Source organism: Camarhynchus parvulus, chromosome 2 (genome assembly GCF_901933205.1).
Source record: "Camarhynchus parvulus chromosome 2, STF_HiC, whole genome shotgun sequence".
Lineage (NCBI taxonomy): Eukaryota > Metazoa > Chordata > Aves > Passeriformes > Thraupidae > Camarhynchus > Camarhynchus parvulus.
This window is the reverse complement of record NC_044572.1, coordinates 90,597,402-90,613,986: the sequence shown is the minus strand read 5'-3', so window position 1 is coordinate 90,613,986 and position 16,585 is coordinate 90,597,402.

Sequence of the window (16,585 nt, the reverse complement as noted above, 5' to 3'; positions counted from 1 at the left end):
GTTTAAAATTTCTTAAGCCAAGTCTTTGTCAGCTTTGAATGTTTCTAATTTACAACCTACATCACTATCGAACGAGTAAAAAGATGAAAAATGAAATGTACATGGGATTTATGAACTCTCAGGTAGTACAATAGTTTTCATCAATAAAAAGTAGAAAACCTTTCACTGGGTGCATTCAAAACTATACTGAAGGAAAAAATCTAAGGATTAAATTTCATGCCATAGAGTTGATCTTTTCAATTTTCAATTTTTCTGTGATTTGATTAACACACATTCCCTGCTATTACCTTATATATTCTACATTAATTTTCTGTGCTTATCATTCTGCCTGTGTCTATACCAATTAAGGCTGTAACTATCCATAAAAGTGTCTAAATAATCTGGGTGGATAGTTAAAGCTTCAGTGAATCCAATGCAACTGACACTTAGAGCAACTGATCTGCAATTTGATTGCAGCAAAAACTATACAAAATGTATACAAATGAGGTACCTTACCAGATTACCTTCTTGTAACTCATGGGAGCACTAAAATAAAACTTGACTGTAAACCTAACACTGTTGATTTATACACAGATGTGATGAAAAGACAAAATAAGCCAACTAAATTATCAGCTGAGTATATTTAATACTTACAGATGACACTGCAAGCATAAATGAGTAAACATTTTTTTTGTGGTGGCAAAGAATAAAAAACATTCTAGGATAATAAATGCAATATAAGACTATTTTCCTTGTTTTAAGTATCCAATATATATTACCTGAAATTCAAAGCATAAGGCATATAAACTACGACATAAAAACAAAAGCAGATAAAGAACTGAAAACAATCAAGAGGATTTTATTTTGACACCAACAGAAAAATTAATCAATCATTAATTTGTGAACAGCTCATACTCTCAGGTAATCTTCTGGTTTCTATGAACAACATTGCTGAACAAAATTCACACAAAAAAGGTGCCGGCACAAACCATCGGTGGAAACGCTTAATTCAAGCTAAAAATATAGAGAATGGTTCATATGCACTCCTGAGCTGCAAGAAAGAATTACTAAATTAATACCAGTTCTTATTTGACTTTTGTGAATACAACGTCTTGGGGTTTTTTATTGCAATGGACCATTTATCACTTGCTTTCCCTGCACTGCTTAAAAAACTCTTAATTTGCTAGTAAGGTTACTTGAAGATCCCCCTTCTTGTCTTTAATCTTTGCAAAATCCCTTCAACAAATTGTCACCCTTCCAGAACAGGGTCACCCTTCCCCAACTCGTAATCATTGTACCTTATTAAAATGAGATAAAACCAAGGCAGAAAATATTGATTTCCCAGATATGTGAACAGAGAGGGAAGAACAGAATCAGATTCACAAGAGTACTAACGCTTTGTATTTGCATTTAGAAGCCTTATTTTCTGTGAAAGCAGGAAGTGGCTGGTGTTAAACTGGAGTCAGATATGTAAACATATTCATAGGCACTGAGAACTATAAAGAATGTGGGTTGCAAGATCTGAGTCACCTCCTCAGACTTTATTCCTCTTGTACAGATTTTGACCATATAATACTGGAATTAATTATTCTAATTTTTTTAAATTGCTCATGTACAATTACTGTATGATTCTGTCCTCTCTCCACTGTCACTTTACAAACACCTAATAATTACTTAACATTTTCTCCTTCACAATCCAGATTTAGTCAAAGCAACATTTTTCTGAATACTTACTGTTTTCTTACCAAAAGCACTATGAAACTTAAAGCTTGTATTGACTAGAAGCACCATTTCTACTTCAGCCAGTGTCACCCCTCACCATTTACCAGAACATCAGGCAGAGGCACAGTTTCCTCTCCAGATTAACCTTTTGAGAATGTCAGAGAATAACTTATACTTCTCCTTGAGTTACATTTCAGAAATTAGCTTTTGAAAACAGTTCACTGGAGCAACTAATCCTTAGAAGTTCAAATGTCAATGTTCTAAAGGCTCCCTTGGTCTCCTGCTTTTTTCTTACTCTTGGTCAAAGCCAAACAGAGATGGTCAATCAAATGCCTGCTTAACTTTTACATTAAAGATAAAAATAAAAGATGAAGGATCTTTGGAATGAAGTACTGCAAGCTCTTGAAACTGAACCAACAAAAAACCTAGGAAAAAGGCAACTTGGTTTTTAATTTAGTGAATGATGAAGTTAGTCAAATTGTGATAAATGCTGAATTTCAAGAGACATTTTCAAATAATAAGATCTATTAAAATGTGCAGTATCTTATGTGTAGGAAGAAAAATCTTCACCACTGTAATTAAACCTTGACTAATGTAGAGAAAATTATGCCTGTAGATGTAGAAGGATTATATCACTTCCTCATAACCCTATGCAAATTAATTTATGCATTTCAAGAATGTTTAAAAATCCAAATATATACAACCTGCAAAACCTATAAATCAAACAACAAATGACATGAATTCAATTAAAAGTTTATATTAATCTGGCTGAACTTTATATTTGTCTTAGTTATCAAAATGCTACAAAATCTGTTCTGATGCACTATTGGTACAGAGAAACTGATGGTTATTTAAATTAAAGTTCTGAAAAATAAACTTAATTATTGTAATATATTTCTTGAGTCTTTGAGAAGATGCAGTGGGTGAAGAACAAGTCTCTAAAAATGTTCAAGGAAATTATGATTATTTTTTTCTCCTTTTTTTATATAGTTGTAACCAGCATCTGTTAAGTACAGGAAAGATCACAGAAATTAAGACTTGACAAGAATACAAGTAGATCTTCTATGAGAAACGGCAGTGAGTTTCTGGAGAAGCATGAACCTGTCACAAGCTGTCTGGAGACCAATACTCTCTCCGGCAAAGTTACGGCCACATAGGTGCAGCACTACACACTTCAGCACATCAATGGTTTTGAAACTCAGTCCAAAGAAGTAGAGAAGGGCATATCTGGACTTCCAAATGGACTTCACTGTGTCATCTGTGTCATTCCCATTGAACTCTATCAGTTAAGTGTCCAAGCTGCTTGGGCCTTTTGAAAAATAACCCACTGCACCACTTTCCATCTCTCTGTGTCCAGAAGTAATTGGCAATTTATCCATAATCAACTCTGTAGGCAAGAGTATATGCTTCTAAACGAGAATTACAAACTTTAATTAAATGAAACAGGAAATTATTAGGTGATCTCAAATGTGACATTTCAGAGAAGAAAAATAGGTTAAACATATCAGACAATAAAGCACCAGTGCAGAAGACAAGGTACATCTTTTTGGAATTGTCTTAATAATCTGAATTGGTAGGAGCAAGAAAGGATTTCTCAAATGGTGAGGTTTTGGCCAAGAGTTAAGAATTTTTATAACAGGAAACTGGGTTTAGCTCATTCATTAACTTCTAAAAATTGTACAGCTTTTGTGACACATTGAATTTTCTTAAGTAAGGGTTTAGACTAGTTTCAAATTGCTTTGGTTTGAAAATTGTTAATTTAGATATGAAAAATGTTCAAACATTTGATACATATCATTACCAATATAATCTGGGACAAAAGGGGTTTTTTGTCCGTTCACATTTCACATAAAATTTTTGTGATCTTTTGCTGTTCTGTAATGTACTTGCTGCTTCTGGGATTCAAAATGCTTCACAAATTCATCCTATATTTTACATTATCTCAGTCATCGTTTTAGCAGTCCTGTCTCCCAGAACTATGCTTACTACATTCATTTGTGTTTATTTCCATACTGTTACTTCACAGCTCCTGGATTGTTGCGTGATTCACTGGTGAGTGATTCCAACCCTGGTTTCAAGCCTGGCTGCTGCATTCCCATGAGTGATTCTGCAGAGCTCCCCTGCCAGCCAGCCTCAGCTACTCCACAGTTATCCTGCGTGTTAAATGCACTCAGCACAAGAAATGAGCCCCTACTGCTACGACAGCTCCACGGTTTTCTGACATCTTCACAATGATTATGAAACATCAAATCCTATAATTCAGAAAATCCACTCCATATTCAAGTTACTGCAAATTTATTGACCAAAATTGTGTAATGCTATCAGATAGAAATTTTTGGCTGTGGTGCATGCACTGACTAGTGTAACTCAGATTTCTCTAAATGTCAGATGGATATATAATAGTCTGCTATCTCCCTCAATCTTTTTTTTCTGATTTTCTTTCATCAGCTGACTTAGCTTCCTGGTATTGCAGGAATAAATATTAGTGGAATATAAACTTGGAGATCTGCAGAGGTTTATGATGTCATTAGTTTAAGATGGGAGATTAAATCACTAGGGTTCTGGAGTCCTACAATGATTAGTTATTACATCCACAAAAAGGTTTCCAAGCCATGCCACACTGACTTTGGGTTTTTTCCTTTTTAAAAGGTTATTTATATCTGACCAGTCTTGTTTTAGTGGGCCAAACAAGCAAGGATCTCTAAGTAATGCTTTCTTTGTGTAACTTCACAGGGAGCTTGTGTATCTGTCCTAGATGTCTTCTTCCTCGAGCTCATGTATATTCTTTTGTGAACCAAGATATTTTTATTAAAAGGCAGAGTCAAAGGTACAGATCACACAGAAGACAAAAAGTCAAGGTACAGAATTAATTCATTATTTGATCAGTTGTTATCTCCTACAGGCTTTCTAAACGGGAAAAGATTCCTTTCGTTCATGATCCATTCAGACTTTTAATTCTGGATAGAATGATGATTTAGGATGGCTTCCTGATATGCACACAGCGCTCTCAGATGTCAAGGGTTTTGGCAGGAAGTACAAAACTCTAATCTGTACAATATACAGTATGTGGGAAAAATTATGACTCCTAACAATTTGAAATTCTGCCAATGCTATAGAAATTTTCACAATGGCACTAAAAGACACCTTTCTGACTGAAAGACTCTTTCCTGACAAGCTCCCAAAATATGCTGCTAATCATGATGGAAGTGGAGCTGTTAAAAGTTATACCCATTTTATTTTATTACAGAAAGCACTAGACAAACTGCGTTAGAGGCTGCTACTTCTTCTATCATAATACTTATATGGTAATGAAATAATTATGTCAAGCAATTACTTTAAAAAATATTCTTGCAAATTTTGACTATATGGTGCTAAAAAGCTATCTATACTAGAGACTGAAAATGCAGTGCTAATATGTAGTTTGATAAGTTACCAAAGATTTACAAGCTTCTGACAGGCTGGAATTTTAATTTTTCTTGGGAAAAAAATGGCATCTTCTTTGTAGCCACTATTTAAGTACTGGAATGCTGCAATGAGATCCCTCTAAGCCCTGTTGTCTCCAGGGACTCAGTGAGAGGTCAGGTTCTTCAATCCTTGGGTCATCTTCCTGGCCCTCCTTCAGACCCTCTCCTCACAGTATCCCAGGCTTAGCCTGATATGTGCTGCATAACAGATTGTGTGAATTTTACAGGTTGGAATGACCCTTATTAATGAAAACCTTTATTGTTGTGACTTCAAAGCCTATTTTTAATTACATAAAATTACGGAAAATGCTAACAGTTGCTCATTTGAATCAGTGGATTTTAGGGTCAAGTAAAGAGCTTTGAGAAGACAGGCTATGCTTCAAAGGAAACAGTAAACCATGCCATTTGTAGGACAAAAATCCTACAGTTTCTATAAAAAATTTACAGGAGAAAATTTCTGAATTGAGAGTTGCAGATTTGAATCAATGAACACCATAATCTAAACTACCTTGGGAGCAGAAAAGATAGAAAGGAAGAGAATGCTGCTTTGACCCTTTTAGAGTATGAAGTGTTAAAACCATCAGACTTTCTACACAGAGATGTCATAAATTACACAGTTGTAACAGTAGCAAAGGGACTGATGTTTTTAGGAGAAAGAATTATTAGCCACGTTTTTCCTATAACTGTAGAGCAGAAGCTTTCAGTCAAAGTATTGCAAATGTGGTTAAAGACACCACAGATAAACCGCTTTTAGAAGATTTACTTGCAAGAAAAGAAACCAGAGTTTTAGATACTAACAATGGAGACCCACTAAAGCTTCCACAAGATTACAGTATCCAAAATATTAAAGATTGGCAGCAGCTTTTTTTTTTCTTTTCTTTGATGCATAATATGTATCTTTTTTCCCCACTGTTCAGAAACAAACCTTCTGGTCTAAAGAATTCATTACAGTCTTACCATTTTTAAAGCTTTCAAACCCAGCAACTTTTGAAGCTGCCTTTCTGGTTTTGCTTGCTACTTATCTATTTTCAAGGAAGACTGTAGAGTTGTTTAAACTCTCTGCTTGTCAGTTCCTAATTATAAACTTTTGCCTTGTTAAAATGTTTGCATACATATTCTTCAAAAATTATTATTTTTCCACAAAAAGGACCCTAAATATAAAAATATTGTGTCCAGAGGCTGTAAAATTTAGTTTTTGAAAATAACATTCAAAACATCTGCGGAGATATACAAGGAAGAGAGAGAGCTTAAAATACTGTATTCTAAAAATTAAAAGACCTTGCCAGTAATGGAAACTGACAGTGAACTGAATGATATGATGATTTCGCAGCTGCATTCTCAGCTGTCCATAATTAGAGTGAATACTACACATATATAGAACAATAATTATTGAGAAGCTGTCCCAGCATTGTGCCTCAGCTTCAAATGAACAATATCTATGCTACACGGACTTTTAAGATATGCATTCAGGCACAAAATTATCACCATAGAAAAGTGAAAATTAACATCTTAAATTGAGAGTTGCTTCATGATTAACAGTGTTATTTACAGTAGGATTTGAAAAGCTAGGGTATTCCCTAAATAATATTCTATTAAAAATGCCATTCAGTTGCCATTATTCTACTAGCAACAGAGTTTTCTTCCTCTTCCACTTGGTAAAATGTTGCATATTACTTTATTTTAGTAAGTTTGAGAAAGACTAATGCCCAGAACCTGCTGTCATGTGAGTTAGACAACCAAACACATCAAATAACTGAGTGGTCACCACGGAGCAAAAGTTAAGGACTCATATGCCTGTTTACAAAAGACTTGTTCAAAAGACTGCGGAACAAAATTGTGTAGGGCTTGTAGGGCCCAGGAAGACTTCAGAAGGCACCAGAATTCTGAAGTCAGGGTAATTTCAGATTCTCCACTTATTTATTTTATGTTAAGTAAATGCTCTGATCCATCTCTTTGACTACTCAGCAAGCTAAAAGTTTTTGACAAGTTCTGGGACTACTACCATCATCCTTCCCTACCTTCACTTTGATTCCTGACTAAGGCACAAGATAAATTTCTGCTGCCAGAAGGCCCAAAATCAAACACTAGGGCTTCCATTATTTTGGTACTTGAACAAATTTCCAGTAATAATGACGCAGTGGTTTAACTCCTTGCAGCTCACATAGGTGACAGGAAGATCTTACCTCGAGTTAAGAAGATACTGACAACTTAACTCACACCTTTACATCCTCAACCAAACCATCCCAAGCAACATTTGTATGTATGCACATATGTACGTGTGACTGCTTACTTACCTATCTGACTGCTCAAATTGCTTCAGCTCCCAAACCTACTAAGCATAGCTTGTAGTGCCTGAAAAGGGCTGCCTACAAAGAAGAGTTTAGTTTTAACCTTTGTGTGACCTTGTGGGCAGATGCAAGCTTGTTTTAAAGACATAGATGTGACTGCATTACTATCTGGCACCACCCCATATCTAATAAGCTCTTCAAGAAGTTTGGAGAGACAAATTCTGACTTAGTGGATTGCTAATGCGGTCCCTGGCTTTTTGACCAGAGCTGCCTCATCTGCTCTTTACGCAGAAAGCAGAGAGCTTGTTCCTACCTGCCATCCATGCATCAAAACAACTCAGATAAAGAAACACAGAATATCCTGAGCTGGAAGGGACCCACAAGGATCACCAAAGTCTGACTCCTGACAAAGGACAACCCCACGATTCACACCATCTTTGTATAAGGAGCATAAAGCAGGTATAATAGAAGACTGGAACGTGCAGGTCACAAGACAAAGTGATGAAGGAAATATCTGCAGAAAATAATACAGCAAATGTTACTCTAAATGCAGTATTAGATCTTTCTGCATTTTCTATCTTTCTGTCTTTCTATAGGAGCCTTCTCTGGCTTCTGACTGCAGAGCTAGAGAGTGTGGAGATTTTATGATGAGTCCAGAAATACATGATAAAGTGTGAAATATGGTCCAGAAATATCTGGTGTTCAACTCTGAGTTATTTGAAAAAGACTATTTTGAGTTTCCAGGCTCATATTTCCAAAAAACCTGAAGGCAGAGATTGCTGAATCATCTGATATCAGAAGCCAGATTTTATTATTATTTTAATCTTAAAAGAGTGGAGACTTTTAGTCACTCAGGCCTGTTTTCAGCATTAGGCTCACTGTTTTTTAACAATTATGATTAGTCATATTTGTCCTTCTCTTTTCCATGCTCATTTCTGAAATACTAAAGTGCATGTGAATCAAGTTTTCTTTCTTTCCCCTGGAACTGCAAGCATTAGAAATGTATTTTAAAGACATTTACACTGATACTCATTTTTAAAGACATTAAATTAGCAGTACCTTAGGGCTTTAAAATAAACACCAGAAAACAAAGTTCCATATGGAGTCATGAATTCACAACAGCTAGGTATTACAGTTTTTATACCAAACACACACATTAAATGTAAATTATTACATGTCTCCATTCCTCTCTGACTTAAGCTGTAACTGCTTAGGAGACAGAGCACACAGAATACCTGAAGGCTTTTCTGATCCACCAAATTTGAGTTGGCAGTGTGAGAAATGAGATCATGAAAAAATACCTTTCTCCTTTTCTCACAAATTACACTGTTAGTTAAAACATTCTCCCTGGAGGACAGGACTTCTCTCACTTCAGGTCTCACTTTTCCTCCATCCTTTCACCAACTTGTAAAAGTTAGTACACGTTAATTCTTGGGCATTGGGTCAATGGCTTCAGGTAAGCATCTAAAGCACCCTTCAGTGAAAAATCAGACTTAATAGTGCTGCACTAAATTAGCACACGTTCCCATTCCATCAGGGACACCCACACAGGACTGGCTTCAGCAGATGGGATAGGCAATGTTTGTCATGTCTCTGTGGTGTCCAACCCAAACATCTGATCTCTGCATTTGTTGAATGAAGCAGACTGAATGCACCATCCTTTCTCGGGACACCACTTAGGAGGGAATTATTTCCAGGAGGCTCAGAGACTACAACTGGACTGTGTAACTGCTACACCCTTTTTTTCTTCCCTGGTAAAAACATTCCAGTGACACTCTGTAGAAAATAAACCTTTATCAGCTATGGAGCAGGGTCAATGATTATATAATAGTCATTTTCTGGATGCTCACTTGCTACCTGATTTACCTGCTACAGGCCAAAAACCTCACACAAGACCATTTACCATCAGTGCAATTTTTTCCTTTTAAGAAGTTGGTCAGAAAAGGACTACAAACTTGGTGCCCAGACTGTTTTGCAGCAAGGGTAAAAATATTTTTTTCTGATTGTTACCAATGCAGCAGCTCTGCAGGAGTTCTCAGTGTTGATAATATTGTTGAGCAAAATCAGTGGAAAAACTCAGCACAGAAAAAATTGCAAAGACTTGAACTGAAATTCTTACATACAGAGGAGGATTTCTTTTGGCTGTCAGTCATGCTCTATTCCCAATTTTGTTTCTCTGTTTAACTTTTGCACAGACATCTTAAAAGCATAAATGGTAGGAGAATTATTATCTATTATCAGTACATAGTGTTTTGTTACTTTCTGAATGTAAAAACACTAATACATTTTAGTAGCTTTGTGTGATTGACACAGATCTGTGAATAGCACCATCCAGTTATACAGTTATAAATGTATTACTATGGAATTTTGTGAAGAAGGTTGCTCTCAAGCTGAAGGAAGAAAAACAGGCAACTGCCTTACAAAAAGAAAGTTCAAAAGTGAGTAGGATGAGAAGCACGAGAAAGCTAAAACCTGGAAATTCTCTTATTGCCCAAACAGAAGAGAGAAATGAACTGCCCACATCTCACAGCAGAATATGAAGTGTAACACCTCAGAGAATCCAGATGACTGAACCCAGACAAACTGTAACATCTTAAGTAATGCACCAGCACTCACTATGCAGGGCTGAAGAATAACCATTCAGGGCATGAAAGGACAGGGTGCTGTTTTTCCTGGAAAAGATTGTTAAGAACTAAACCCGCAAGCACAGCTGAAAGCAAAGGAAAAGGTACAGAATTTGACAGCTATGACATCAAAAGTACCAGTGTACTTGAACATTTCAGGCAAATAGCATTGTATCTGAAAAGTTTAAGTTAGGAGACAGAGTTTTAGCAACAGCTCTCAGGCCATCGGGTCACCTGAAACAAAGCAGAATGAAAAAGTGAGTACAGCACAGTATTTAGTGTGCTCTCAGTGCCCAATAACAGATACAGTACTTACTGAGCTGTGGTTTTGTTGTCATTGTCTGGCAGCAAGATCATTTGTTTTAATGACCTTCTGCCATCATGTGAAAGCAATAGCTCTTTTGATTGGACGTGTGGTAAAATTAAAGGCTAATTGGTATTCCACTGACAATATACAGTAGGTGCCTCATTGTGCTGCTGACAAGATCTGATTGATGCTGCTTCAGGTTGAAAGGAAATTAGTGTGATATGAAAAAAAACCTGGCCGTGCCAGGTTTTCAAGTTATCTACTAGTATTCTATTTCACAAGAGATATTATACCATCCAAATTTAATACATACCAGCCAGAAGAAAACATAATGACAATAATGCTAAATATTATTGTGGCATCTGTCCGCTGTATGAGGTTACTTTAGTATCATAGTTTTGAAACAAGCATTACAGTTTAAGAATTTAAGAGAGTTGAGGACATCAGTGTAACAGTTTATCAAAACAAGCAAGTCTGGAGACCAACAACAGGTCTCCTACTACTGGAAATGTTATGGGAAGTCCTTAAGAGTAGAGCTAGGCTGGTGGATATTTAGAAGCCCTACACATGCCAAGTAGTTGCAAAGGAGCAGCTTATCTAAAGTGTTGTAAGTGCTACATGCAGTTTTAGAGTTTATCTGCTTAGGTGCAATTAGTACAACACACTTTGGACACTATCTGTTCTGCAGAACGTAAACAAGCAGCTGTGGCATGTCCCAAGAGCTACCCAACACACATGTTGCTATTTCTTTCCACAAAGGGCCAGAGAGAAATACAGCAATACTTCTAATGTATAATTATTCAGTAAACAACTCTATCTGTGAGCCAGCCTTCGTGTCAGAACAGCTTTATTCTTACTTTACCTTAATGGCACTCATCAAAGCTTTACTGGTCAGAACTCAAGCTTACATTAAAGACAGGATTTTAAAATGGCTTGGGAACACTGGATTTGGACTGAAGAATATAAATAAGCAGGCTTAGATTCTGAGATGCTGAGTACTCATTAGCTTCAGCGATTTCAAAGGCATTTGGGCTTGAAAACTTTGATTTTAAACTCGGGGTTAGGAAGACAACTTCCCAAATGCATGCCTTCCAATTATCTTCTGTGTTCAGCAGAGACCATAAAATATAGCAAAAATTGCAGCGCTCATACATGCTTTTTGAATCCAGCTTTTAACTGCCCTAGCTTTGCAAAGTAACATGAACTCCAAAAATTTATTCCAAAATACCTTCAGCAGCTATGGCTTCCATTATTACAATCCATTTTCAAAATACACAAAGTAAAGAGGCATCATTTTTCTGTTAGGACAAAGCAAAGCAGGGTACAAAAAAAAAAAAAGCAGGCTGTGTCAAAGGGAAGGGTGGCCAGCCATAAAACCAGTCCTGTGTTCAGCCCAAATAAAAGAGCCACAACAGAGGTCACTCTAGCGCAACATCCCTTTTACAGGATACTGCACCCAAAATTGGGGAGAACATGCTGCTACCACAAACATTCCTCACCACAAATTCTCTCATTGTGAGTACTGCATGGTTGGCTCAGGTAAAGAAGTGAAGGCAATGAGTACTGAAAAGCCCAGTGCTAACCCAGTGAAGCTGGCAGCCCACCTTTGCTGACTGAGCCAGGGCATTTGAGATTCAAGCTTCTATTTACACAATCAAATGTGTGAAAAAGGAACAAAAAAAGAGGAAGCTGTTGTTTAAATATAACTTTTTTCTAAATAAGCGGAAAGTTGCTGATTAAATAATTGCTACCCCTGTATTTTAGATTCACACAAAACGTGCACATTGTATGATGCAGAATCTCTTTGCAACTTCTAAAAGTAAATAAAAGCTCTAATTACCAGATGATAAACTGTACTCAGACACTTTAACTATTATATTTCTATGGCACAAAGGACAGAATCTCCATCCTGGGATACGTTCTAATTACGCAGTAAAGTCTCCTGTGAAGATACATAATAACTTACGCTACTGAGAAGCAAGCCATGCATGAATAAATGCTTTTTCTCTCTTCCTTCAGCATCTTTCAGTCAATAGCACCTACAAGAATGTACAAAATTATTGCATATTATTGTACTGTGTATATATAACAAAGTACATTTTTCTGCAATTCTGAATAGGTTTCTCTAGAGTGTTTATGTATTTTTTTTTCTTAATAATTTTCTCCATATTTTTTTCTGGTATACTTTGCTGCTGCTTACACTCTTTTCCTGAAAACTCAGCCTTTCTGCATCTGAGATCTAATGCCACCACAATACCCAAACAACAACAATTACCCAGTAGAGACCAGGCTGTTGCCACTTGGTTCCCACAGCAGTGAGGCTGAGCAGGTCTTCTCAAAAAAAGGTGGAGATGCACTGTACCCACACAGAGCCAGTTACACAGATACACAGACCAAAACACAGTCCTCGTGCAATCACCAACAGTACTGGCACCCACATCCTGTTTCGCCATCTGGTTGATTAGGATGAAAGCCTGTGAGCAAGGAATGTACACATGGATATAGTACAGATCCCTCCAGCAGCTGCTCTTAGACACTCCATCTGTCTGGTTACTGGCTGCCTGATCTTCTGGTGTCTCCAGTTGCTGGCACCTGGACACAAAAGCCCCTGAGGCCTGTAGCCACACAGGCTGCTGGCTCCCAGACCCACTGGAGCATGTGCACATTTGCACACACACTGACACACACACTGTGGCTCTCTCTGGGCTTAGCCAATCTGTACCCAGTTTCCCAATCCCCTGGCCTGACACTTGCCTTAAACAGGCAAGGTACAAACAGGCTCTCTCACAGCCTCATCCCCTAATTCCATGGGTCCTTCCAACAGCTGGCTTGGACCTCCACCTTAATGTTCATTAGTAATTAATTACACCCACACAATATGCATACACTCCAGTCTTTCCAGTTGCTGTCACTTCAGCACACTGACACCTATGACATACTTATGGCCACCTGTCCAGCTGCTGGCACTCAGACCTCCACACATTTGCTTTCCAGCTGCTGGTATAACAAACAAGGGCCCCTGAAACTCCTGGTGTCCTCTCCAGCCACTGGCACTTACTTATCCACCCACACAGAACAGACAGACCCTCATCCACAAAGTTACCAATGGAGTTCAGTAACAAGGCTGGGAAAGCAGCAGACCATGTTAAACTACTTACCAGCAGCCTTGCAACTGGCCTTTATTGCCATCTCTTCCCTATCTCGTCTTTGTCCCTTCTCAAATCACCTTGGTCCTCCTTCTACCCACCTTAGTCCTTCTCCTAAACACTTTATATTAAGCCTTGCATAATTCCAAGAATCTGTCCCTGCATCCCATAATGGCTTCAATGTCCCTTTCAGGGTGATGGGATGTCTGTAATGATCCAGCCAGCTTCTTCCTTTAAGTTGTCTGGTGAATTTCACACTTGATCCCTCTGACAGTGCTATACGCAGATCAGGGCATTTCCCTCATGCTTACCCAGTGACTTGGTCACTGGACTTTCCCCTCAAGTCACTGCTCCTCTGTGCTCATGGCAATGAGCCTCTGATAAGCCCACATACAGCTTATGCAAAGACACTTTTCTGTGTCTTTATCAAGCACAGCTTAACAGTTTACAAATTATTTTCAACAGTTTACAAATTACTTTAAATATTGATATTCTACATGCATCATAAGCATTGAAGAACACAAAATATAATCAAAATTTCTGAATACAAAAATTGCAGCAGACCCCAACTGCAATAAATTTGGTTTATAAGTATCTGTGATCATATGTTCAAATCCCTAGGGAGTTTTTCCAGACTTCAATAACTGACAGATCAGGCTAAAGGCAAAAGATCCTCTGCAAGGGGAAATAGCCTAATTTTAGTATTTTATTTCTATGCTTTACTATTTCCATCATTTCAGGGCTTATTCTTCATAAATTATTTGCAAGCAGGTCATGCCTATAGCCATGATTTGTAAGAAAATGTATGATACAAGTCAGAGCCCCACCCTGGCAGTTAGTGCTTCCCCAGACATCTGTGCAGCTGAGCACAGCACAAAAGGATCCAATGCTCTTGCTGTGAAGCTTCCAGATAATTATTTCTTCAGCTAAAACCTCTCTGTTTCAGAGAGTCTTCAGAAAAAGAAATTATTGACATGAGAATGAGCCTCTAAAGAAAGGCAGGAGCACAGAGGAAGGTCATGGAGATTCTTACACAAGGAATTTTGTACTGCCATATATTCATATATTTTTTTACTTAAGAAATTACAGTTATGTTATTTATGCTAATTAAAAAACCAAAATAAAAACAAAAGAAACCAAAACTCCCTTCCAAAGCTCAGCTTCTAGGTTGCAGAAAATCTGTAGCCATTTGGGAGACATGACCAGCAAAACCAATTTTGTTTTTTCCAAACAGAATTCTAAGGATTTTGAAAACCACCATAGAACACACACACAAACAAACAAAGGGCATTGCTACATTAAAATGTACCTTTAGGGCTTAGAATACAATAACATCAAATATGCAATTGCCAACTAGTTGTTCAACATAGTACTGAAAAGAGGAACCTATTAGAACACTAACAAGGAATTCCTGATTCAGGGATTTCTTTACAATGGTAAAGTGTTGTTAATAGAACAAAAGGATTACTGGAGATTTTAAATAAAGAGATGGGAGTTTTGTGTGAGGTTTCAGCTGTCCAGAAATTTTATGCTAACAACTTTGCAGTTTAAACTAAAACCAAATTTTTAACTTTCAGGGTTTTTATTTATTTTATAAAACATTTAATATCTCTAATCACATAGCTGTTCTCCATAAAAAATTTAAAAGGCAAGGAAATAAAAAACTTTCAAAATCTCAAGAAACTTTTAGGGGTAGAAGCTTAGAAGGGCCACTTAAGGGGGGTTCCCAACATCATGCTCAGGCCCACTTCCCTATCATCACCTCCACTAAGTGCATAATGTTGAGCTCACACAAGACAGCTGTGATAAAGCCTTGCTAAGAGACTGGAACTGCACCAAGAGCCAGCTCCTTAATGCTTCCTAACTGGTAAGTCTTGAGGCATTTGCACTGGCACACACTCAGCACAGCAATCAAGACATTTTTGGACAACACGAATCACATCAGTTAAACATTTGGTATTATTGCACAAGCTTTTCCACTTCCATCTTCTTCTTCTTCATCCATGCTTAAAGGCTGACACCTCCTGAAAACAAACAAACAAACAAACAAAAAACCCCCAAAAATCCCAATGAAGATGATAATTTCAATTCCAAACGTACCTGTATTGTAACAGGGGCCTGGAGCTACAGGCTATACTAAGATGCAGTTTCTTGATGGACTAAGACAGCAATCAAGCTGCTGCCTGGTTTGCTCTCCACCAACTCTCTAATTAATGCTTCCCATTTGTCCACAGGGCTGAGAGATTTTTTACATGCATTAAGCCATCCACAAGGGTCACCAAGACCTTTGTTTTATGTAATCACAATGTAACTACTCCAGAGCCCACGGCTGGATATGTATTCAGTCTAAAACACTAAATAACAGAATGGGAAAAATTATTAAAGTACTTTAATTTTACCATAAGATAAACATACTGGGATCAGTTCAGGTAAAATAGACCTGACCTCAAGTTTAACTGCAAATAAGTGTTTTAGGTGAATTGTAATTACTGTAATGGATTTTTTTTTTTTGCCTAGTTGATGGATGTTAACTATTCAAATTAAATAAAGAAGGTAAAGAGCTCTAAAGATTTGTTCTGTGTGACCCAAGCTCCAACACTTAGGTTTGCAAATGACCTTGACAAGCTGTGAGGGGAAACTCCAGATTTGACACAGTGAAACAGAAACAGTCCATGCATTCAAGAGGCTAGAAAAAGAGGCGGCATCATGCAGCAGCTGTAATTTCAAAAGATTAAAAAAAGAAAAACAATCCACAACAAAATGCCTAACATTAGCATCTTAGGCATAAATGTTGTTTAACCGAAATAATAGAAAGGCATCTGTTAAATAGTATTCATGCAAAATGAATTAGCATTAAACAAAAAAATCTAAACACACAAACCCTACTCACTCCTGCATTTATAGCCTCCCTCTCTTCCTTCAGGGAAAATAAAAAAAGAGTAGGGTTGAATGACACAGAATTTTTTTCAATACTTCAAAAGCAAGTGCATGGAACAAATCCATAACCTTCTGATGTGTTGCTCTCTATTTCTGAAGTTGTTCACAACGCATACTT